This window comes from Podarcis vaucheri (genome assembly GCF_965113315.1).
Source record: "Podarcis vaucheri genome assembly, chromosome: 1".
Lineage (NCBI taxonomy): Eukaryota > Metazoa > Chordata > Lepidosauria > Squamata > Lacertidae > Podarcis > Podarcis vaucheri.
In genome coordinates this window covers 7,246,101-7,270,894 of record NC_138759.1, presented here as the reverse complement: position 1 = coordinate 7,270,894, position 24,794 = coordinate 7,246,101, and the positions used below count along the sequence as shown (strand labels likewise).

At 47.8% G+C, this 24,794-nt stretch overlaps 1 long non-coding RNA gene across 1 annotated transcript in view; it reads left to right on the top strand.

Moving 5' to 3' along the window:
• LOC309531170 overlaps positions 1-17,449 on the top strand; it is a 35,930-nt gene extending 18,481 nt beyond the window's left edge. The window contains exon 3 of the long non-coding RNA XR_014219118.1: positions 17,365-17,449. This is a non-coding gene — a long non-coding RNA (uncharacterized lncRNA). The remainder of the gene's footprint in view (positions 1-17,364) is intronic.
• Positions 17,450-24,794: the final 7,345 nt, after the last annotated feature.

Genomic DNA, 24,794 nt, shown 5'->3' with positions numbered 1-24,794 from the left:
GCAGCTGATCGTGGACCTCCTGCAACTCCGACGCGAACGCATCTGCTGTCTGCGGCTCCCCCTCCACCAGTCTTTCCAGTCCCGGGAAGGTTCTGGGGTGCCTCCCGTTGTTGGCGAAGAACGGCGTGACCCCCGTGGACACGTGCTTCGTGTTGTTGTAGGCGAACTCGGCGAGAGGCAGGTAATCCACCCACGTCGCAGGCTGTTGATTCGCATAGCATCTCAGGTACTGCTGCATGATGGCATTGACCCGCTCCGCTTGCCCGTTGGTCTGCGGGTGTCTAGCCGACGCCAGGTTGATCTTGACGTTCAGGAAGCCCATCAGCTTCTGCCAGAAGTTCGAGATGAACTGTCGCCCTCGGTCGGACAGAATAGACTGCGGCAGACCGTGAACCTTGAACACGTGATCTATGAACAGTTTGGCGGTTTGTTCCGCCGTGGCCACCTTCGCACACGGAATGAAATGTGCCATCTTGGAGAACAAGTCCACCACCACCAGCACAGCCGTCTTGCCCCTCGAGCTGGGCAGATCCGTGACAAAGTCTAGGGCCACTCTCGCCCATGGTTCGCACGGAGTTTGCAGCGGTTCCAGCAGTCCGGCCGGCGGTCTGTGTACTGGTTTGGCCCTCTGGCAGGTGTCACACCTCGCCACGTAGTCCGCGACTTCCCCTCTCATTCCGGGCCACCAGAAGTCTCTGGCGACTAATTCCACTGTCTTCTCCTTGCCAAAGTGCCCGGCAGTGGGCGCGTCGTGCAGCTGCTGCAGTACCTTGGCGCGAAGTTCGTCTCCCGGCACGTAGATGGCCCCTTTATGGAGGAGCAATCCATCTCGCAGTTGGAACTCGTCGGTCGCTGCCGTGCCCCTGTGCACGTCTGCCATCTTTGCTTGCGCGAAGGAGTCATCCTGCAACGCTCGTCGCACCGCCTCCAGGTCAACTGTCGCCGCAGCGCACGCCCACACTGTCGGTGCGAAGATGTGCATGGCGGCCGCTGGCGTTGCCTCCTCCAGATACTGTGGCTTACGGGAGAGAGCATCCGCCATGAAGTTTGGTGTCCCCCGGGACATACTCTATTCGGAAGTCGAAGTTCGCAAAGAACTCAGCCCAACGTATTTGCCTCTGGTTCAGGAACTGTGCCGTGCGCCAGTGCTCCAGATTCTTGTGGTCTGTGCAGACCTGCACCGTGTGCTTGGCTCCGATCAGGAAGTGCCTCCATGCTTTGAATGCTGCATGAATAGCCAGCAACTCCCTGTCCCAGATGGTGTAGTTCTGTTCGGACTTGCTGAGCTTCCTGGAGTAAAACGCTCCCGGCCTCCAAACCCCCTTCGGGTCCTTCTGCAGCAGGACTGCTCCGACGGCTCTGTCTGAGGCGTCTGTTTCAACCCTCATCGGCCTGCTGGGGTTGACATGAAGCAGCTGTTCTTCCGACGCGAAGAGACGCTTGAGTGCCTGAAAGGACTGCTCTGCCTGCGCTGTCCAGATGAACTTCTTTTTCTTGGAGCTGAGCGTGTCCGTGATGGCCGCTGTCTGCATAGCAAAGCCTTTGATAAACTTGCGATAGAAGTTCGCGAAGCCGACAAACCGTTGGACCTCCTTCCGGTTGCGTGGGCTTTTCCAATCCAACACCGCTCGAACCTTGGCGCTGTCCATGGCGAGCCCCTTGTCAGACAACTTGTAGCCCAGGAAATCCACCTCCGTTACGTCGAATTGGCACTTCTCCAGCTTGGCGTAAAGCCTATGTTGCTGTAGCCTGCTCAGCACTTCCCTGACGTGTCTGTCATGCTCCTGCTGCGATTCCGAAAAGATCAGGATGTCATCCAAGAAACAGACGCACGTCTTGTAGAGGAGCCCCGCCAACACGTGATGCATGAAAGCTTGAAAAACGTGGGAGCCATTTTGCAATCCAAAAGGCATAACTCTATATTCATAGGTGCCCAGGGGCGTGAACATGGCTGTCTTCCACTCATCTCCTTCCCGCATGCGAATGAGGTTGTACGCCCCTCGCAGGTCCAACTTGGTGAACACGCTGCCCTTGCGTACTTTTGCGAGGAGGTCGTCGATTCGGGGCATGGGGAAGTCCGATGGCTTGGTCACACTGTTCAAAATGCGGTAGTCCACTACGAGTCTTTTTTGGGGCGTGTCTCGCTTCTTAACAAAGAATACCGGACTGCCCCCCGCTGCCCTGGACTCTCGGATGAAACCGCGCTCCAAATTATGATCTATGAACTCCTTGAGTTCCTGCAGTTCGTCCTCAGACATGGAATACAGCTTCCCTTTGGGCAGCGCCGCCCCCGGCAGCAGGTCAATTTTGCAGTCATATGGTCTGTGGGGGGGTAGCCTGTCTGCCTCCTTCTCGCAGAAAACCTCCAAAAATTCTGCGTACTTGTGGGGAACCGCTTGCAGCGTGCCGAGCTGCAGCTGTGACTCCTCTTCCTCCCCTTCCTGCCGGGGCACGATGCAGTGTTCAGCACAAAAGGAAGAGCCGAAGGTCAGCTGCCTCTGGTACCAAGCCAGCGTCGGGCTGTGCTTGTCCAGCCAACTCATGCCCAATACAATAGGCGTGTCCGATAGTTGAGTGACGTTGAAGCTGATGATCTCCCTGTGATTCCCAAGTCGCATCACCATTGGTGGCGTCTGCTTCACCACTTGCCCCCCCAGCAGCTCCCTGCCATCCACCGTGACAACCTGCAGGGGCAGCGTGGCAGGCAGCAACTGTATAGCGTGCCGGTCGACAAAGTCCTGCCCTATAAAGTCCGCATTGCTTCCAGAGTCAATGGTGATTGGCACGTCCATGGTGATTCCATTGGGCAGCTGGAGAGATGCGGTGAGCCTTACTACTGGTTTGGGCGGGAGGGGGTCCATGGGCTGTAAAATCTCTGGGGACTGCTTCACTGAGACGTCTGGCTGGGCCCCAGTGCCTCTTCCTCCAGCCAGACTGCGTCGTTTCCCTGCTGTGGTTCTCCTTGCTGCGTTGCTGCAGTTACCATTGCTGAGGCTGCAGTGTGCTTGTGGAGCCTCCGGGGACACTCTTTCGCCATATGCCCTGGCTCCTCACAGATGTAACACTTCCTGTTCCCTCTAGGAGGCTTCGCTTTCACTGTTGCCGGTGCTAGGGCTCTGGCTGCTGACTGAGCCCTTGCACCTCCCACCTCCATAGGTTCTGCCCCTCCTCCTGGCGGAGGCGTGGATTGCGCACGCGCTGCTTCTCTGGGAAGGAAGGAGGAGCCCCTGGCTGGTTCGCGCCCTCCACGCCCTTCGTCCCTGCTCCATGGACGTTCTTCCAGCCGCACCCCCACCGCCAGCGCCCTCTGAACGATCTCCTGCGTGGTCCGGGGTCTCTCCCCCCTCGCAATTTCATCTTTAACCGAGCTGTGCAATCCCTCCCAAAACAGGTCTCTTACCGGGGCCGAATCTCTGTCCCATTCCAGGGCACTGACCAAAGCGAAAAAGCGGGCATGGTACTGCCTTACGCTGGCCCTCCCTTGCCTTAGTCCATGCACCTCCTTCCGGGCAAGATCCACGTCAATGCTTGATAAAAAACACCCATCCATCGCTTTAATAAAGGCATCCGCATTTTGGAGCGCAGGATCCTTATCTCTCCACAAATTGCGCAGCCATGCTTTAGCGTCTCCATGCAAATGGGACATGATGAACCCCACCTTCTCTTCTTCATCTCTAAAGTCTTTGTGCAGCAGTTGCAGTGCACACATTACATCTGCTCTAAAGTTGGGGTACTGTTGCAAATTCCCATCGAAGTGAGAGACCAGACCGCCTGTGCGTCTCCCCAACCCCAATCCCCTCTGGTTTGGGTGTCTGTTGCCCTTGCTTCGTAAGCACTTCCAACCTGACCTGGAGATCCCTGTAGGCGGCAGCTGCGTCCTCCTCTCTCTTCCTGGACGCCAGCGCCTCGGCATTCAGTCGTGACACTGCTTCTCTGAGTTCTGCTATTTGCTGTTCGGCCGTCATATTGTCTGCCGTTCGTGAGCTCGCTAGTAGGCACCCGCTTTCTCTCCTCTCCGCGAGGCCGTGGATGCCCACAATTTAAAGGAGACGGAGCTTACTGTCAGGGTTGCTTCCAGATCCTAGCTCACAGAGGATCACGCTAGCCAGCGATCATTAAATAAAAGTCTTTATTGAGTTACAGTTTCCATTCTCAAGCTGCTGCGTGCAACTCTACGTCTTATGCTTAGATCGGCGAAGCTCCGTCTGAGTCTCCGCCCCTTGTGCACCAACTTAATATCCTAGCCCTGCTCCACCTTTTCCGCCTGACAGTTCTCCTCTGGGTCCCTCTGCCCCCCGGGGTCTCTTCCTTCCGGGATTCTTCTGACGCTGACCCCCCGGACCCTCCTGTCTCCTTGCGCCGGGCTTTAGGACCTGGCTCCCTTTCCGGGCTGCCTACTGCGCCACCTTCCTGTGCATTTGAACTTGGTGCGCGCGCCCAACCTTCCACTTTCCGTCTAACCGTCTCTTCGCTCCCCGATGGAGGTGTGGCCACTCCTGACTCGTGCCCTCCCTCCTGTTGTGAGCTGCCAGCGCTTGATCCCTGGCGCCCTTCCTCTTCCCTGCTCTCTGGCGGTGACGCTGGTCCCGATTTCCAACTGCTCCCCTCTGAGTCCCCTCTGGCTCTATCTTCCTGGGGTGTCCCCCTAGTCTCCCCCCTTGCCCTGGCCACTGGTGCTCCTTTTTGTGAATCTTCTGATTCACTGGAAAGACTCGGAGATCTCGGGTCGTCGTCATCACTCATCTTTTCCTCTGCCTCCTCCCCCTCGCTCTCTGTTTCCTCCCTTGCCCTCACCTCTGCTCCTGAACCCCTGACATATATGAATTCAAATTCAGTTAATCAACTACAGTGGTACCTCTGGTTGCGAACGGGATCCATTCTGGAGGCCCATTTGTAACATGAAAAGAGCACAATCCGCAGCAGCGCGTCTGCGCATGCGCATGATGTCATTTTGTGCTTTTGCACATGCGCGAGCGGTGAAACCCGGAAGTAACCCTTTCCGGTACTTCCGGGTCGCCGCGGGACGTAACCTGAAAAAACGTATCATGATGCAAACATAACATGAGGTCTGACTGTATAGTCAAGTGCAATCAATTAATCAACTGTGACAGAGAATTCATCCGATCCACTAAATTCGAATGCAGTCATAAACCGTAATGCACATAATTCAATTAACCAACTTAATTCAAATGCAATCAGTTAATCAACTGTAACTCAGAGAATTAATCAATGTTAAAAGAGGCTGTTAAACAAACCCTCTTGTGCTCATCTTCTCCTTGAGGGCTTTCCATTGAAGAAACTGCTTGGCTACTGTGAGAGCAGGATGCTGTTCCTTTCATTCTCCAAAATAGTTCATTAAAGCTTTCCCATAATTCATTGCGTGACTAGGCAGTGACCCCCCCAACCCCCCCGGGACCACCAGAAAGGAATAATGACCTGTGACAGCGTGTTATGGAATTAAAATTTGGCCACAACTTTATTAAACTTTCAAATGTAGGAAGACCTTGGCTTAGGCATTGGGCGTGTATCCCCCTCAGCCGGGGCAATGGGGGCTCCTCAGGGTAAATGGGATATGGGGGTGCCCTGCAAGATGCATGTGTACACAGGTAGCCCACCCCCATATCCCCAGACGCAGGGTACAGTCACCACTTCATGCCCCCCCCATTTTAGGGAAGAAAAGACGAAAGAATTCCGCCCAAGGCCTTAACCCGCCCAAGTTGTGATGAATTGCTATGGGGAAGACAAAACCTGCCAATGCAGGAAAATTTCTTCCTGGTTCTTCAACAGCAACCAGTCCAAAGACCGTAGCAGTGCCCGCTAAACAGGAAGAAGAAAGGTTAATTCAAACCTGCCGTTATTTTTGCGCCTGGACAACATTAGGTTGGTAAGTCTACGTTTGACAAATAAGCACATAAACTGCTTTCAGAAAAACCAAAGGATTTTAATTCTATCTTCTGAAAGTGTCAGGTAATGTGAAATAAATAAATAAATAGTAATAGTAATAATAATAATGTTATTAATGTATAATAACTGCATGTACTTGGCAATCATTTGTAATGATTTCTATGCAATTTTACACGGATTTTACTTACCAAGCAAAGCTAACCTATTAATTTAACCAAAATATTTTTGAAACCCCAAGTTACGTTACAACTTTTTAGCCCCCCTCATTTTTGGAATTTGAAAGCTGGAAAATTCAGTGCCCTAGGCCGCTGTGCCAACTCTGGGGTTCCTTGCCCTCTCCCCACAAAAGAACTGCACCACAGGACTTAACCATAGTACCTGGGACAAGAGCACCAAAGCCAAGGGGGCATTGGGAAGAGACTATCATCTTGTAAGACCTGCTCCTTGCTAAGCCTAAACTATTGGAACCTCACCTGGGACGATAAGGACTGGTCTGACTCCAGACTTCTACTCCTCAGGATCTCTAGAGGACAGCAGAGTGTGGTACTCTTTAGGGGCTGTTGATGGGGGTCAAGATTTGCGGATGCATTATTTTGGATGTAAATTGTCAGGAATGAGCCAGCTCAAAGCAAAGGTTTGCTGCCAACTGCAGAAAGCAGCCAAGAACAGGGGGGCTTTGATGTTAGGCAGGAGAGAGTTGGCAGCTGCAGACTTCGGCTCTTCCTGACCTTGACGGGCCAGCAGATAAGGTAGTAGCTGAGAGCAGGCTAGAACGCAGCCAAAGCTTACAGGAAGCACAAACAGGAGCAAACGAACTCAGAGACAGCCTCTCAGAAAAGGAGGAGGTGAGAGCTGGTGTTTCCTGCTTGGCAGGGGGTTGGACTCGATGGCCCTTGTGGTCTCTTCCAACTCTATGATTCTATGAGAGCTGATCCACTCAGTCCTAAGAGCCGGCGAATGGGAGGGCTGATAGATAGGAAGCAGAGCAAGAGACGTAAGGTTTGTAAGTTCAATATCTGCTGGCGAGGCCGGAAGGAGTCTTCAGAAGGGTCATCTTGTGTAATGGTGCTTCGTTAGAGCTGTCTGGAGCTATCTGTTTGTTTTTGCAATAAATCCTCCTTTTTCATTATCTACGCTTACTGTGTTATCAAGCTGGGAACCTGGGAACCTGACATAAATCCAGACTACATTCTTGAATTTCTATAGTTAGACCTCATTCTGAATTATCCATAGATGGATTTATTTTATTGTCTCTTCAATGACTGGAGATGTTCTCATTAGCTTATTTAAATTTTGCCATGAGTGAATAATGTAAGCTTTCTTATGTTGGGAGCTGCCTTGAACATTGTTTACCAGGGGAAAAACGACGTACAAATAAACAGTTTTTATGGGTGAGTTGCTCACATCCCATCGACCATCTCTGTTTGTCTTCTTCAGGCCTGTTTCCTGGTCCAAAAAAGACAAATAAATCCATCCATAAAGTCATATTGGTCTGCCTTGAATTCAGCCGGGCATCTTATCAGCCTGATGTCGGGGTCAGTCACATGAACGAGCAGGAGGACCGAGGCCAGATCTTCATTTCTTCAAGCACAAGATCTCCTGGTTCTCTCTCCGCCGCACCCCACACCCCGCCGCAGGCAAAAAAATGCTCACAGCTAACCAGAGGATCCCAAAACAACAATTCATCCAAACCTCGTAGCCCATATTCCATATGGCACAGACACAATTTGGGCAAAGATGTTAATGAGAGCTGGCGCCTGTTCACACAGCAGAAGTGCAGAGAATGCATTATTTAAGAGGGAGGAAAAGCGAATCGAATTAAATTCGTAGCGAGCCCATTTTGATGGGTCCCCGTCTCCCTTTGAGGTGCATCCCATTAAATACAGCGTCTGGAGGTGCAAATGCCCCCTCCCACCTAAACCCGCTAGAGGTTTTAAGAACAAAAAAACCCCGCACTGTAAACAGATCATTTCCATACAATTAGTCTTCTGTCCTCACGAAGGAACAGCTGGAAGAGTTTCCAAACTTTTCTTCCCCGCTTTCCCTCTTCCTCCCCTTCTCTCTTTCTCTTTCTCCCCCCACCCTTGTTTAAATTTGAGCAGAAAACAAAAAAAAAAAAAAGGGATGAAGCAAGCCTGATGGTGACTTCTTACATTGTCTTGTGACTAACAGTGTTTTGTGTGCGGGTGTTTAAAAAGAGAGAGAGAGAGAGAGAGAAGGAGCTCAACCTTGTGAAGTATCATTGCGGTGTTTTAGTTCTAATGCTACTTCTATCTTTTATCCTTTTTAATTAGAAGGCAAATTCTCAGACCGCCCGGCCTAATCCCTACACAGTTGAACAAAGCCCACTAAAGCCTTTGAACACTGTTGAGGGGGGGCGCAGCCCCCTCCCCGGTAACTGTTGGCAGAAGGAGTCAGGCCCTGACCTTATTCTCAAGCATTTTCTCTGGCTCCTGATGTCTCCCTGCCCTTTTGGAACCTGCTCCCTTGTTCTGTTCGGGCTGAATGGAGAAAGGGTGGGTGCGGGGAAAGAAAAGCGGGGAATAATATAGGGATCCCAGGAGATTTTCTAGGTGGGACGTAAGTTGCCGGGGAGGATTGCCAGAGAGGGACTGGTGCTCCTCAGGAATCAACCCAGCCAAGGGAACTGGAGAAGCAGATTATGGCCTTTGGTTCAAGAGATTTCTTCATCCCTCACTAAATCTTTTCAGGGGCAATGCCATTTTTTAAACAATTGTTGCGTTTCCAATTAAGACAAGGGTGCGCTCGGACAAATGTGGGGTGGGGTGGTGGTGGCGGAGTTGCTGGTGGGGGTCCGAGGAAGGGGAAGGGGGGGCAAGAGATAGAACGCCTCCCTCTTCAAGTTTGCTCCTATATTAGATATTTGCCTCCCTATAGATCCTCGGGTGAGGGGGCGGCATTGAAATTTAATTAATAAATAAAACAAATAGATGTAACTGAAGATGCTTACACAAAAGACCCGTTTCACACTTAACTGCTGGCAAGTATTAATAAGCAATTACTCTATTAGTAGGCTGCTAGGCTGTGATGATACATTGCGGGTAGAGCTCCCTTTATTAAGGACCAGGTGAAATATCCCCAGGTTGCGAGCAAGCGTGCAGGTTCTCTAGAAGTCTTCTTCAGACTGGATGCTGAGCAAAAGTAACACACACCTATCTTAAGGTGACAAACGTCTGACAAAGGAATAACATGCCGTCAGCTGAATTCAGTGTCTGAGTGTGCAGGGAATAAGTGCAGGCGAACTTCCCCATTTCGGTTCTTCCCAGTTCCTTATTTTTCCAATCTTAAATTCAGTTCTCCACACATGCAAAAATAATAAAATTTTCTGCAAAAGTTCAGTTTTCCACATTTTCAGAAGCTCACAATTTTTAAAAGAAAGTCCTTGTGCAAATTTATTGGCATTTCGCGGATAGTTTCTTCTAATATGTGTGCAATTTTGTCCATGTTTTTTTTCACCCTTACAAAGTCATCTCCCTTGTTGAAATGCATTCCTGCATGTTGTCCTCACCAATACCTTCATTCTAAAGCACACTTACAATGTTGTATGTATTAATTGGCTGGAGAGGCGCGTTGAAATATTCAAAGAAGTGAAAATTTTGAAGGATGACTTGAGTTTTGGTTTGCGTATTGTCTCAGAAAGCAGGAATTAGGTATGTTTGCCTTAATGAACCATTACCCACCATACCTTGCAGAGAGCAACAATTATGACACACACAAACACTCTGACACCAACACTTTTCCTTAACTGGCTATGGCGCAATGTGCATCCCAGTTTGGCAAACTGCAGATCCCAGAACAAACTAAGGTGCTACTGGAAAAAATATATTTGTATTTTTAAAATTTATTTCGACTGTGTCAGACCAACAAGGCTAACAACCTGAATGCAGAACATTAAACAGAGGAAGAACACTTGCTGCTATTAAATGGCCTTGGCTTCCAGAACTAAGAGGATTTCTATTAGTTCACACTGAACTGCATCCATTAAATTTGCACCTTCCAAAACAATATGAGAACTGAAACACAGCCATCCCTCAAAATTCATGCTTACCTGAATTTTGCAATGCAATTCTCCAACCAGCAACGGTTTGCAAGTACAGGAGTACAGGATGAGGTTTAAGGTGCTGGTTTTAACCTTTAAAGCCCTATATGACCTAGGACCCTCGTATCTACGGGACCGCCTCTCCTGGTATGTCCTACGGAGGACCTTACGGTCTTCAGACAAAAACATCTTGGAGATCCTGGGCCACAGGGAGGTTAGGGTGGCCTCAATCAGAGCCAGGGCCTTTTCAGTCGTGGCCCCGATCTCGTGGAATGCTCTGCCACAAGAGACTAGGGCCCGCGGGACTTGACATCTTTCCGCAGGGCCTGCAAGACAGAGCTGTTCCAATGGTTGCCATTAATTTGATTCTTAAATGATTTTAGAATGTATTTCAATTAATTGACTGTGATTTTATATAAATTGTGCTATTTTTATTGTTGTTAGCCGCTCTGAGCCCGGCTTTGGCTGGGGAGGGCAGGATATAAATAAAATGTTGTTGTTGTTGTTGTTGTTACACTAGATCAAGGGTGGGGAATCTTTCTTTTAGCCAGTGGTCTCATTCTCATCTGGGTTACTTTCTGGTGGCCATGTCCCAAGGGTGTGGCCTGGGAAAGAGTCTCAAGGGCCAGATGGAGAAGTCTGGAAGTCCATGCTTGGCTCTTGGGTCTAAAGTTCCCGGCATGAAATCAGGAAGAAAAGGAAGAAGAAGAAGAAGAGTTTGGATTTGATATCCTGCTTTATCACTACCTGAAGGAGTCTCAAAGCAGCTAACATTCTCCTTTCCCTTCCTCCCCCACAACAGATACCCTGTGAGGTAAGTGGGGCTGAGAGACTTCAGAGAAGTGTGACTGACCCAAGGTCACCCAGCAGCTGCAGGTGGAGGAGCGGAGACGCGAACCAGGTTCACCAGATTACGAGTCCACCGCTCTTAACCACTACACCACACTGGACCCATGCTGGAAAGAGACAGCGGGCACAGCGATAGGCAGATAGAGAGGAGATAACTCAGATGTTTTTGCTGCCCCAGTATTTTGGGTTAGGCTAGAAATTCTTCTTCAGTGTGTTCAGTTCAGCCACTTGTTAATGTTGGTCTTTGAAGTCCTCATGAGACTCAGGCCCAGGCTGTAACACTGGGCTGGGACCGTACCACTTCCGACTGCTAGTGGCATTCACATGACTGAATGATTATCTACGCCAGGCGTAGGGAACCTTTGGCTCTCCATATGTTGCTGAACTACAACTCCCAACCTCATCCCTGGAACCATTGACCATGTAAGTCCCCACACCTCCAACACCTCATTTCGGACTCACAGCTGTCCATGGAGGCTCAGGTTAATTCTGTGTCCAGGGCGGCTGTCTACCAGCTCCATCTGGTATGCAGGCTGAGACCCCATCTGCCCGCGGACTGTCTCGCCAGAGTGGTGCATGCTCTAGTTATCTCTCGTTTGGACTACTGCAACGCGCTCTACGTGGGGCTACCTTTGAAGGTGACCCGGAAACTGCAATTAATCCAGAATGCGGCAGCTAGACTGGTGACTGGGAGCGGCCGCAGAGACCACATAACACCGGTCTTGAAAGACCTACATTGGCTCCCAGTACGTTTCCAAGCACAGTTCAAAGTGTTGGTGCTGACCTTAAACGGCCTCGGTCCTGTATACCTGAAGGAGCGTCTCTACCCCCATCGTTCAGCCTGGACACTGAGATCCAGCGGCGAGGGCCTTCTGGCGGTTCCCTCATTGTGAGAAGTTAGGTTACAGGGAATTAGGCAGAGGGGCTTCTCGGTAGTGGCACCCACCCTGTGGAACACCCTCCCTTCAGATGTGAAGGAAATAAGTAGCTATCCTATCTTTAAAAGACATCTGAAGGCAGCCCTGTTCAGGGAAGCTTTTAATATTTAACGCTGTATTGTTTTTAATACTTGATTGGGAGCTGCCCAGAGTGGCTGGGGAAACTCAGCCAGATGGGCGGGGTATAAATAAATTATTATTATTATTATTACCTGTGTCTGAAGTGGTACAGTCCAAGCACAGGTTGACTACCTCAGTGAGAAAATGCATGAGGGGGGAACTGTTGTAAGCTTTGGGGAGGGGAGAGTTGCAGGTCTGGCCTGGCATATTCTTTGTTAGGTAAACTAGTGATGATATGGGAATTAAATAGTTGGCCAATTGCTTCTTGGTACAGGATCATTTAGCAGAATGGTCTGACCTTCCCCTCTCACAGCTAAAGATGAAAGCATCCAGGTGTCTTGCCTGTGGAAAGAACAATAGACTACAGGTTGAGAGAGAGAGAGGCTGAGAAAAATACAAAGATCTCAGTTCATAGGCTCTGGAAGCTAACAGCATTTTTGCGAAGAGGGGGCTGCCTATCCCTGGAGATCTGACGTGAGAGCAGTAGATTATGGCTGTCTGCTGACTCACTTGAGCTGTGCTCCCTTCCATGCTCGACCTGTGTATTTGTAAATAAAAGCAAATATTACAAAACTGCAAATAAGCCTCCAGTGGCCTCCTTCCAACGGAAACCAAATCTGGGTAAGGGTTCAGAGAAGTGGGATGCACATAACAGAACTCTTCTAATGGACTAGATGCTAAACAAATTCAGCAAAAAGGTCTGGCCTGCACATGCATGAGAGAGAGAGAGCTGATGTAATCCCAGGGATGTAAAAAACCCCACCTGATAACAGATGGGTGATGCAGTTATTGGGACAGAGGGGAAACCGAGCTGCCTCCAAGCAAAAACCGAGAGAAAGGAATTTGAGGAATTTGCTTTCTGCGACTTCTAATTGATTTATGCTCTCTGGACTAATGTGCAGATAGGAACATAATTATCCATTGGATCTCACTCTTCTCCAAATTTTATTAAGCATAGATTGGCTCAGGCATGTCCCAGAATACATATGTTAGGATGAAATGTAGGAATGTTTACACCGAGATAAAATGTACACTTAACAGAGATTGTGTGATAAAATGCATACTTAAATACAACTTTTTGAACAGCTGTTTGAAAAGTCCATTGATTAAGGTGAAAGCAGAATGGAACAGACGTGTGAATGGACGTGGGCAGAAGAGAGACTGATCCAGTCCTACTTTATGCCAAGTAAAACTATTTATCCTCCTAGCCCAGTGTTGTGTGCTTCCAGTTGCTAATCTTTTAATTGCAAAGAGAACTTGTGTGTGTGTGTGTGTGTGTGTGTATGCAAGGGGAAATTTTTTTAAATAAAAAAAAACTGCATTCCCTGCTTGCATTCTGAACTAGTACAGTCACACACACCAACACATACTACTTCATTCTATTATCTATGCAGGTATGCGCAAACACAAATTAGATTTAAGTCCAGACGAAGGTCCGATTCACAGCCGCTGCAAACACCCAAGGGCAGGGGTTGGGCGGATCTGGAGTGAATTCGACGGGAGCTAAACATAAGAAGCGTTGAGCAGCCTTGGTGAATCAAATCAAAATCCCACCTCATCATTTTCCTCTCATCAAGAAGGTCCAATTTTATGTGCCAAAGGAAGCTAATAGAACCGGAGAAGACAGCCAGTCCCTGATACTTATATGTTAAAAAATCATGGCAGTTGGATGGAGAGTCACTGAGCTGAAAGATTTGCTCTCCTCCATTCCTTCCAGCCACCCTCCTTAAAACGCTTGTCAACACATCTTCAGAAAGTAGGAGGCCATCTTTTTCTGCTTTTTGATCTAGCTAAGTCTGGATTGTTTAATATATCCCACACGTTGTTGTTGTTGTTGTTGTTGTTGTTGTTCTTCTTCTTCTTCTTCTTCTTCTTCTTCTTCTTCTTCTTCTTCTTCTTCTTCTTCTTCTTCTTCTTCTTCGGAATTAAATATTATAATCAGGGCAGACACCTCCATAAATCAGGATTCCCACTTGCAGCCCTGCACCCGGCCTGTGTAGAAGAAGCCCTTTCTTCCTTTGCATCTGCCTCCCATCGCCTCCTCCACGTCAACATTACTCCGAGCGCTTCTGTGCGGTTGTTTTTTTTTTTGACGAGCAAAGCCCCACCATCGCCCCCTTTCCCCCATGAGTGTTAGGGATCAAAGATAACATTCTTTTCTGTCTGGTACACTTAGCGGACCTGCCTCCTCGCCGGTGGGATGAAAGGGACTCGCTAAACTGTTGCCATTTTGCAACATCTGCTATAATTCCCCTAAATCCAGATTTGTCTGACACAAGGCCCTCACGCACTGACATCACAGCCATGTGACGGTGTGAGGCCAGTTGCATCAAACTCGGAAAGATGGGAGCCTCCGGGCTATGGTTGCACGAAGCAAAACGGATTCCCTCCCTCTCCCTTTCTCTCTTCCCAACCCTCCCCCTTCCTTTCCTTTTGCTTTCTTGCCCGGGGGCCAAACACTTATGGCAAAGACTTATTCAAATGGCAAGTTTAAATCTTCCCCCTAGAAAGATACCCAGGAACGCAGGAAACATGTGCTTTTGTGAAACAAACAGACAAAAAAACCACATCCCCCCAGAAAACAACACAATAAGAAAATCTAGCTGGGCAGCTCGTAGTCAAATGACCTGATCGCAAAGTACAAAACCCTGTGTCCCAATTAATTACAGCTAAGAAGCTCTGATACACAGAGAAGAGAAGGAGGATGTTAATCCTCCGCTCTGTCCTACATTCTTAAAATAGCCCGCATATATCACTGATAGTCACCCGCGGAAATAAAAACAAAAATGGCTGCAGGAAGGGTCCCAAGAACGAAAAACTTGATGCGGGGGAAAGGATGTGAGTAATGTCGTCTTTGTGATTGCATGGAGCCCACAGGTTTCTGGGTGTGGACGCAAGGGGGGAAAAGAGGGAGAGAAGGAGCAGCTCTCTGCTTCAGAGAAGGGGAGAGAGGGGGGGAATAAGGATGGCAGCAAATTCTCCCCGGGTTGCCTGTGACTCCAGAACGGGAAAGGTCACTCCCACCATGGGGTGGTTGCGCCTTGGTCACAACAAAAACAAGAGCTGTTGGACGCCCACCCTAGTTGTCATGGTGTGAAGTCCTGTCTTCACCCCGGTGGCAAAAATCTTCCAAACGGTTGGCTGCAAAACAAGAGTTTGGCTGCTGGGTGTATGAAGAGCAGAGCATCTTTGCAAAGATTTCTCCTCTGAAGAGGTCCAAGGTGGTCCAGGGTGAAGGAATGCAAATGAAGCGCTTAAAAAAACTCTGAAACGCTCCTGCCAGTTCTCGACACATCGTGGCTGGGGAAACTCAGCCAGATGGGCTGGGTATAAATAATAAATTATTATTATTATTATTATTATTATTATTATTATTATTATTATTATTATTATCGTCACCCAACGTTTCCCTTACTGTGGCTCCTGCTCCTGTTTTTGCTTGCCTTTCTCTGGGCGGATGCTTCCAGGGATTCTGAGTCCTTCCAGGCCGAGTTCATCTGAATTCCTCATGGTTTATATCAGGAATCAAAAAAATGGGAAAGGAAGCAAACCGACATGATGACACCCATTCCTATCACAAATGGCTGCTGGGCAATCACAGCAGACAAATGAAATGCACCTCCGTCCCCCAAACTCCCCAAATGGGCAGAGGAGACAGCAGATACTAAGAAGGGACAAATCATTCTGTTTCCAGTTTGCCTCAGTGACACATGTGTCCATTCACATCTCTGTTTTGTTCTGCATTAATCTCCTATTTTGTTTTTAAAAAAGAGAAGCATGAAAAATGCAGATACCTGAGTAATATTTAATAGTATTTTGGAATACCTAGCTATGTATCTGAATAATACATATTTAAAGAACATTCATTCCAATGTAGGCATCTCCAGATGCATTTTATTCCAAAATACATGATTTGTAATGCGCTTTGGCGCACTATCTGATCTGAGGAGTGTGAAATCTGAAGGAGCATTATCGTTTGAAACAGACTTTTACTGCAGAAGGTGCAAATCAGATCAGTTTACAGTGGTACCTCGGGTTACAGATGCTTCAGGTTACAGACGCTTCAGGTTACAGACTCTGCTAACCCAGAAATAGTACCTCGGATTAAGAACTTTGCTTCAGGATGAGAACAGAAATTGCGCGGCGGTGGCAGGAGGCCCCATTAGCTAAAGCGGTACCTCAGGTTAAGAACGGACCTCCAGAACAAATTAAGTTCTTAACCCGAGGTACCACTGTACTTTAAAATTCAGATAAACCGCATGACTCAGGCCCCCTTGTGCACATGGTGCCTGGCTCTTTATAAGTGAGTTTCTCTTGGCTGGTTGGGGCACTAGGTAGAGTCAGGACAATTAATGGAGACTGTCTCAGGTAAGCAAGTATTTATCGGGAGTATTTTAAGTCTGAGACACAGCCGAAGAGTTACAGGCAGGTATCTGGTGACTTCTTGCATTTCTTCCTCTTTGAGGTCCCAATTTTTGAGAACGAAATCCACTTTTGGGAGTTCACCTGGGACTGATGGGAGTTTCTGTGTGTGCTTTCTCCCAGTAAATATATCTCCAGCACACTGAAGCCTCCCTGGCTGCCCTGTTCTTCCTGATCTGAGACAGCTGCACGTGTGGAATTACATCACTATATCTTCTCTCGGGATTTAAAGTGCAGGCACCCAGGGAGGCTGCACCTTGTGGACCACTGGCAAGAGGATGTGCCGAATGAGGGAGCAAAATTGTGGCTGTGATCCAAGTCTGAACATGCCCCAGTGTGCTCTCATAAGCAATGTCCTGCTGATATAACTCTGTTTCCCATGCTTAGCCCCCCCCCAAGTTTGTTGGTGCTCCATGATTAGGACACATGCCTCAACTGGCCCGTAACGGAAACAAGGATTTAACCATTCCTAGAGAGCTGCTTTATGTGGGTGGCTGTTTAATTAAACTCAAATCATGTCCTTATTTTAATGCTTTTGCAAGTCATACCTTCATGGCGATTGCCACTCCTCAGTTTTAACTTTGCCCTCCCTTCCCTCCCTTTTAAAAAGAAACACTCCACCAGCCTCCCTAAAAATGGCTCCCTCACGACGTCGTTTTCCCTAATACCCCCCTGAAACTCCTCAAACTCTTTCCTGGAATACTTTCCTTGGTAAATGTATGTGTCAGAAAGGAGGAGTTGGGGAGGGGGAAAAACAAAGGCTACTGTCAAATTGATTAAGTGAAGGCTCATTAGAGAAAGTAACAAGAGGCAAAATCTGCATATGCATTGCAGAATTGTGTCTGATCTTGGCTAAGTCCTGAAAAGACAAAATGAGTCGAAACCTTCCAAGTTGTTCAAGGAAGAAGGGAGGAAGGGAGGAAGGGAGGAGAGAGGGGGGGGGAAGGGCCTCATTTCAACAAACCCTCAACTGGCTTGTCACTCCTTATAAATACGCATTAGGACAACCGTTGCTAGTGCCACTTCAGTGAAGTACCTGCCAGTATTTTAATGATAAATCTTGCATTTCAGGGACCACGGAGCCAGCCAAATAAAACAACAGCAACAACAAAATCATTATGGGCCAGTCCTTGATAGACAAGGCCGCAGATTCAGTCGGTGAGTGATTTGAGAAGGAAAAATTATAATTGTAAAACTTATTATTAGCTAATTGCCAAGCCGTTATAATAATAATAAAAACTAGACTAAAAAAAATATCTTTCTTTTTAACCTCAAAAGGTAAGATAAAGCAACTTCTGGCTGGTTTCAACATATCCATCAATAATGGAAAAACAGGAGTCATGTGGGAGAGAACACCATAGGCTTAAGCCTTTGCTCAAGAGATGCATATTACGGACGCTCAAATATTAACATTGCACTCTTAAAAAAAGAGAAACAAAAACCATAAGCGTTGTTTAATAGGAGGAGGAAAGAAGAGGCTACACCCTGGGAATGAATGGCAGGCAGCATTGCTGTTCAGATGCTATTGGGACTCCAGCTCCCATCACCCTGACCACTGACCTTGCTGGCCAGAACCTGATGGGAGTAGAGGTCAAGCCACATCTGGAGGGCCACAGATTCCCCATCCCTGGTTTAAACCATAGCTGTTCGCAGGAAGAACCGGAAGAAAACAAAACACGGCAATCCACTTCTCCAAATTTAGTGTCCTATTTCCAGGGATGAAAGATGGACCATAAAGAAGGCTGATCGCCAAATAATTGATGCTTTTGAATTATGGTGCTGAAGGAGACTCTTGAGAGTCCCATGGACTGCAAGAAGATCAAACCTCTCCATTCTGAATAAAATCAGTCCTGAGTGCTCACTGGAAGGACAGATCCTGAAGCTGAGACTCCAATACTTTGGCCACCTCATGAGAAGAGAAGACTCCCTGGAAAAGACCCTGATGTTGGGAAAGATGGAGGGCACAAGGAGAAGGGGACAACAGAGGACGAGATGGTTGGATACTGTTCTCGAAGCTACCAGCATGAGTTTGATCAAACTGCGGGAGGAAGTGGAAGACAGAAGTGCCTGGCGTGCTCTGGTCCATGGGGTCACGAAGAGTCGGACACGACTAAACGACTAAACAACAACAAACTCAAAATGAAAGCACCTGTTTCTCCTGTTGCACCGCCCCCCAGACTAACCATGCCCCAAACTTACTTTCTTCCGCACGAACGTACCTGAGAGCTGAGAATGGCAGCAGAGGCACTTTTCCGCAAGGGCCTTCAGAGGCAAGGCCAATGGAAGCTGGAAAGGGACTTGCTAGAGCAGCCTTTCTCAACCTTGGGTCCCCAGCTGTTTTTGGCCTACAATTCCCAGGATCCCTAGCTCACAGGACCAGTGGTCAGGGATGATGGGAGTTGCAGGCCAAAAACATCTGGGGACCCAAGGTTGAGAAAGGCTGTCCTAGAGGAAAGGACCTGGTTGTGGCATAGCCTTCTCAGGTAGAGTCACCCAGCAGGGCACCCTCACTTTTACATTTCATTCTCCAGATCAACGCTTTCCTTGTCTTCCCAAGTCGTTTTGATGAACACAGAGCACAGATAATTATATTTGCCCAGAGTCACTTTGGGCTAGTCGCCATCTCTCAGTTTCAAGACATTGGGATAGTTGCTGTGAGGATGAAATGGGGAAAATAAAACAGATACAGAAAGCCCTGAGCTCCCTTGAAGGTCCAGAAAGAAAGAAATATGACCAATACACACTAGAAACTACATTTTTTTTTTAAATGGAGACAGACTCTGAGGAGAACAGGAGTCTCCCAGAAGAGCCTCCAAGTGTCCCTATTTTCCAGGAACAGCCCTGGATTTACAGACGCCGTCCCAGTTTCTGATTTAATCCTGGAATGTCGCACTTTTCCTTAGGACGTCCCGATTTCTATCGGAGAAATGTTGGAGGGTATGAAGTTATGCGACCCTCAAGCCAAGGAGAAAAGTAACTAAGCAACCTATAGAAGACATCTGAAGGAATGTTTAATTTGGAATTGGAGAATTGGCTTTCTTAATTGTATTGTGATTTGGTATTGTATTAATGTGGCATACCTTGGGTTGTTAATAATGAAAATTTAGTATTTAACAAAACAAAAACAGAAGACACCTGACGGCAGCCCTGTATAGGGAATTTAAAAAAAAATGTTTAATGTTTTATTGTGTTTTTATATGTGTTGAAAGCTGCCCAGAGTGGCTGGGGCAACCCAGTCAGATGAGCGGGGTAGAAAAAATACAATTATTATTATGCAATAGGATGTCCTTATTTTCATCAGAGAAATGTTGGCAACTGAGTTCTCTTACCTTTTAAAAATCAAGTATTTGTGTGTGCATGGGGCTCTGGAACAGATATACCGTATTTTTCCGTGTATCAGACGCTCCCATGTATAAGACGACCCCTATTTTTTTAACCCCAAATTAAGAAATTAAGTTGTTTAGCTTTTTTGGGGGGTGGGGGAGGTCACTTCCGCCAATCGCTCACCTGCCTGCCCGCCACTGCCGATCGCTTGCCACAGCCATTGCTGATCACACACCTTGCCACAGCTGCCTATTCTCTGCGCGCTCACCGCCACCAACAGCCCACCCGCCCCCTTGCCGCAGCTGCCAATCGCCTGCCCGATTGCCGCAGCTGCAGCCAATCGCCAGCAGGCCTTGCCGCAGCCGCCAATCACCCTCCCAATCGCCGCTGCCAATGTCCTGCTTGCTGCTGCCATTAATCGCACATTCCCCCCGTGCATTCACTATCCGTGTATAAGGCGACACCCATTTTTTAGCAAAAAAACATCGTCTTATACACAGAAAAATGCCCAATTCCCAAGCCAAAAATCCGCCTGTTTCCGTAATCAATAAAGCTGTGACCATTTCTAATCCAGACCATTATCTGCTTGAGTTTATTAACCACATCTTGTGGGGTGGCTGGTTGTGGCACTGCAACCGGGTCCCCAATAAACAAAACAGAGAAACCAGTAGGAGAACACTTCAATCTCCCAGAACATTCTATACAAGATCTCAAAGTAGCTGTTTTACTACAAAGGAATTTCAGAAATAGACTGGAAAGAGAAGCTGCTGAATTGCAACTCATTACCAAACTTAAAACCATGGAGAGACCTGGTCTGAACAGAGACATTGGATTCTTATCTCATTATACATGACTAAGCCATTTCTCACCTTCTCACCCCTTGCCTTTTCCTGTAAGACCTATTGCAGTCGTTAAGAGTCGTCAACAGGCTCATCTCAGCTATCTGCCAATCTCCCATTCCCACCACCCTTCTGAGTAATACCCCTCCCCACCTTCTCACTATATAGAAGGATCTGGCAACTTCTGTTTCAGTGTATCTGAAGAAGTGTGCATGCACACGAAAGCTCATACCAAGAACTAACTTAGTTGGTCTTTAAGGTGCTACTGGAAGGAATTTTTTTATTTTCCCAATAAACAAACTTTGTGATGAGTTTCCCCGTCTTTCCCCCCAGAAAAAGTACTGCTTTGGGGGAAGCCATGACTATTTAATAGTGCTTCAGAATCATAAAACTGTAGAGTTGGAAGAGACCCTGAGAGAAATCTAGTCCAGGCTCCAGTACAGGAAACCTTAGATGTATGAGGTGACTTTGGCCCTGGCAAGTTTTTAAGTAAGGTGGCAGGCAATGGAACAGCCACCCCTATCCCAGAGTTTCTTTTTTCCTTCCAGAGCCAGGCTGGCTGACACTTTAGGAGTCTGCCTCAACACTGGCAGTCGCCGTTCTCTCCGAATACTCAGACAGCCCCAGCTGGCTATCTAAGTAACCTCTCCATCAAACTCCAGATTTGGTTTATCTCCATTCTCGCCTGTCTCTCTCTTTTTTAAACACTACAGTGGTACAAGCGAAGGAAGCCTCTCCGTGCGACAGGCCGCAAATGACGTGATAGCTTTGACTGTAATCCATGAAAGACAGACACTTGGCTATTAAGACTAAAAAAAAAAAGATGTCGAAAACATTGCGGAAAGACACCCCTGATGCAAAAGCAGCTTGGCTTGTGGTGTCAGGTTTTAAAACACACACACACATACTGAAAATATGAATATGTAAACGCGTCACTTTTCAGAAATTTTAACAGACATGCCCTTGGTTGGGAGCCTGTTTCCTTGTCTGGGAGTTATGAAACACACACACACACACAAATCCTAACCCTGCAACAAAACAGATTTATTGACAGGCGCGTTCTTTGGAAATGCGCAAATTATTGTATTGCCACAAAACTGTTTTTATCGCAGTGTCAGAAAGGCTTTTTTTTTTAGTGCTGTTGTTGTTGCTGCAGTGGTTGGCGGCTCCTTTCCCCCAAATCATAATATTATATATTTTGGCAGATCGCAGTAATCACAAATGTGAGACTTAAATCTTAAGCATTTCCCTTGCCCCCCCTTTCCTTAAATGCTCTTAAATGGCCCCATAGGAATTCTCACTTTGGGCTTTCTGGCAGCCCCCAAATACCAGGTGGATTCCAGCACTTTTTAAATATAATGATATTTATTAAAGTCGCTCTGAAAAGAAATGTTGAAACGAACGAGCATCGGTGTTCCATTGAGACCCAAAACCGCACACCAAAAACCTCTCCCCAAATGGGCTGGAACTGTTTAATTAACAGAGGAAGGGGTGGGGGCTAGGGGAGGGAGAGGCACGGCGTTAATCAGAAAGGATATTATTGCGCGACATGGATATAAAATCTGGATTTTTTGTTTGGGAAAGGTCGAGGGAAATATGTAATAATATATAGAGATTTCCACCCCCTCCGAAAGAGAAGGGGGGACAAAGGAAAAATGATTGACACGGCCGGGTAATAGTTGCACCATGGTGAAGAAATAAGTATGTGGTTTAAGAAAAGCACAGCAAGGAAGATAATGTTAGTCAAATGTGCTTTAGCGCAGCCCAAGCTGGGGGAAAAAATGCTCTTTTGCATTTGGTCGGCGGCGGCACTTCTCGCGAGCTGTAAGCAATTTAGACACAAGTGCACCTTTTAAACTAATTCCTTATGCCAAAGAGAGAGAGAGAGAGAGAGAGAGAGAGAGAGAGAGAGAGGAGCCTGCCTCATTAATATGCCAGAATGGTCAAATGAGAGATTAATGACAAAGTCACCTGCTAAAGCGCCAAGGAACCTGTTGATTACGAATAAGCCTTCGAAAATAAGATACCGGTCTGTGAAGCAAAAGGGAGACCAAAGGCAACAAGTGTTCCCGTAATTTATTCCTGCTTTGTACAAGGGCATAAAGCTCCTTTTATGAGCGTGTTTGTGGGCCCCGCTGTGAACCCTAGGTGTGTGCTTTTCCGCTGATTTATTAATTTTAGTTTCAATCAAAGTGTGTCACCTGCAGACACAAAAATGCAGACTTCGCCTCCAAACATAACAGCAAAAGGGGGTGGGGGGTTTGGAGAGAGAAAGCATTTAATTCTGAGAAAATAAAGAAAAAAATAAGCGTCAGCATTTTTTTTTAAAAAAAGAAAATAATAATAACGAGTATGATATTTATGATATTAATACAAACACTAGACGAACCGACTCTCTGGCAGAGACGCCGGAACGGTTCTTGGCAATGCAGCTGAGAGTGTGCGTCTGTGTTGCTGGGGAGGAGGGAGAAATGCCCTCAAAATTAAATTAGACATTTTTGTCATACTTTGAAAGTCTGGGGGAATAAAGCTAACGGGGATCCTGTCCCCCTGTCACGGGCGAGGGTCTGCATTCTCTCACAACGAACTGTGTGAACGAGTTTCCCCAACCCCCCCAGCCAAATGTGCAAAAAATTCTCAATTAGTTGTCTTTATTTGGTGAACACTATGGGGTACTCAGCTCCTCTATAGAATGATGGCGGGGAAGCCAGGCTCTTCACCGGCTTATTAGCATTCTCGCAGGGTTGGAGTACAGCTGATAGCAGACTGTTGCCTTCGGAAACTGTTGGTGGGATCCTCGCCACCCTCGTTCGGCTTTTGTCCTTCCCGGCCCCCCTATCCCAGCCAGCAGGAAGTTCTGCCCCATGTCCAAAGCCTTCTGGGATACCTTCATCGCATCAACACTTTGCCTAATCGACAGGCTCCCATCCTCTTTGTCTACCAGTGGCAAAAAGTCGCCCTCGTGTCCCACCCGTTGCCAGCATGCAGCCCCCAAGGGATTAACTGCAAGGGGAAAGGGCCCTCACTAGGATCCTTGCCGACAAACCTAGACAGCATCTTAAAAAGCAGAGATATCACCTTGCCGACAAAGGTCCGTATAGATAAAGCTATCGTTTTCCCAGTAGTGATGTATGGAAGTGAGAACTGGACCATAAAGAAGGCTGATCGCCGAAGAATGAATGCTTTTGAATTCTGGTGCTGGAGGAGACTCTTGAGAATCCCATGGACTGCAAGAAGATAAAACGGATCCATTCTGAAGGAAATCAGCCCTGAGGGCTCACTGGAAGGACAGATCCTGAAGCTGAGGCTCCAAGACTTTGGCCACCTCATGAGAAGAGAAGACTCCCTGGAAAAGACCCTGATGTTGGGAAAGATGGAGGGCATAAGGAGAAGGGGACGACAGAGGACGAGATGGTTGGACAGTGTTCTCGAAGCTGCGAACATGAGTTTGACCAAATTGCAGGAGGCAGTGGAAGACAGGAGTGCCTGGCGTGCTCTGGTCCAGGGGGTCATGAAGAGTCGGACATGACTAAACGACTAAACAACAACAAGAATCTTTGCCATCCAGGGGCTTGGCGGGGGGCCTTTCCTAGCAGGGCCACTTGGCTTGAAATTGGTTCCGATGCCTTCTGCATCTGCTTCTGTTTTTGTCTTTGAGGAACCCTGGTTAAAATATTGTGAACAGGAGCTGCGAGGTGGGTCTGCTCCGCTCTAGGATTTACAGAAGTTAAATCTCCAATGGCAGTGGTGATGTTAGAGTTAGGCGTGTTGTGCAGGGAGCCTGGGGCCCCTCCGTGGCACATCATGGCAGGAGCGTTGGCTTGTCTGAGCTGCACCGCACAGGGCCTCACTCTTGCCACCAGTGACCTGCCTTGGGAAGCCAGGAGAACAATGGTGTCGCACCTCAGTGGCCGCTACTGATTAGGAGAAATCTGCGCTGAAAAGCTGATGAATTACATAAGGACTTTTTTCTTACACAATCACACACTGATGCGAAGAACTGAACTATGGAAAAATAAGAGACTGGGGAAAACTGAAATTGACAGAATTGCCCATCCATCTCCGTAGATCAGCTACAGAGGCAACCCGGCAACTGTCTAGAAGAGGGTGGTCCAACATCTGATGCCAAAGCCCTCACACCATCTTCCAGGTAAGTGAGGCACTGGGCTTTGGGAAGGAGGTGAGAGGTCTCTGATAGGGCCCTCAAGTCCTTATGCCTCCTTCCCAAAGCTTAGTTAGCAGTTTCCCGACTTTGGGAAGGAGGTGGGAGGGCTCTAGGATCCCGCCAGAGCCTCTGTGTGAGTGACTGGAGATGGTGGGGGGAGGGTGGATGGTGAC